Raw genomic sequence first — 1,200 nt, 5'->3', positions numbered from 1 at the left:
TGTGATGTCATCAGTTATAAACGGTGAGTAGTGGTCATTTCTGTCACATGACTCACTAAAACTTGTGTATTATAATAAATAAAGTACCCCTTGTTGGAAAATATAAGGATATTACAAGTAACCTCGGAGTTCCATGACCTGTATAAAAGCCTTCGGCCTCGTACTTTTATATGGTCATGGAACTCCTTGGTGACTATAATATCCTTATAATACACAAAAGCCATGAACATCTTGTAAATGATATCCTTATAAAGGTGAGTTCTGATGTCATCAGTTATAAACGGTGAGTTCTGATGTTATTTCTGTCACATGACTCACTGAAACTTGTGTATTATAATAAATAAAGTACCCCCATGACTCGGCCTTTGGCCTCGTGTTTTTATATGGTCATGGAACTCCTCAGTAACTTATAATATCCTTATATTTTACAAGAGGGGGTACTTTATTCAATATATATTTTACAATAAGGGGTACTTTATTCATTATTTATATATATATATATATATATATATATATATATATATACACACATATATACATATATATAAATAATACAAAAGAGACATGAATATCCTGTAAATTATATCCTTATAAACAGTGCTTAGAGATGTCATTGGTTATAATCGAAACTTACTGAAGTCATTTCTGTCACATGACTCACTGAAACTTGTGTATTATAATAAATAAAGTACCCCCAGTTGCAAAATATGAGGATATTAGAATTCACCTTGGAGTTCCATAACTTCCATAACCTGAATAAAATGGATCCGCACTCCAAACAATTCAATCAAAGTGATTTTTATTGAATTATCACTCACGTGTCCAACGTTAGGGCCTTTCGGGCCACATTAGGGCCTTTCGGCCCACATTAGGGCCTTTATCAAGGATCCTTGATTTATCCTTGATAAAGGCCCGAATGTGGGCCGAAACATTGAACACGTGAGTGATAATTCAATAAAAATCACTTTGATTGAATTGTTTGGAGTGCGGATCCATCTTTGAAGATTATATATATATAAATAAATATATATATATATATATATATATATATATATATATATATATATATATATATATATATATATGTATGTATGTGTGTGTGTGTGTGTGTGTGTGTGTGTTAATGCTGCCAAATTGCTTGAATTTCCTGGAATATTCCCCACAGTCTCCAGTAGAACAGCCTCTATATATATAACCAGA

Source organism: Xenopus laevis, chromosome 8L (genome assembly GCF_017654675.1).
Source record: "Xenopus laevis strain J_2021 chromosome 8L, Xenopus_laevis_v10.1, whole genome shotgun sequence".
Lineage (NCBI taxonomy): Eukaryota > Metazoa > Chordata > Amphibia > Anura > Pipidae > Xenopus > Xenopus laevis.
This window is presented reverse-complemented; position numbering follows the sequence as displayed.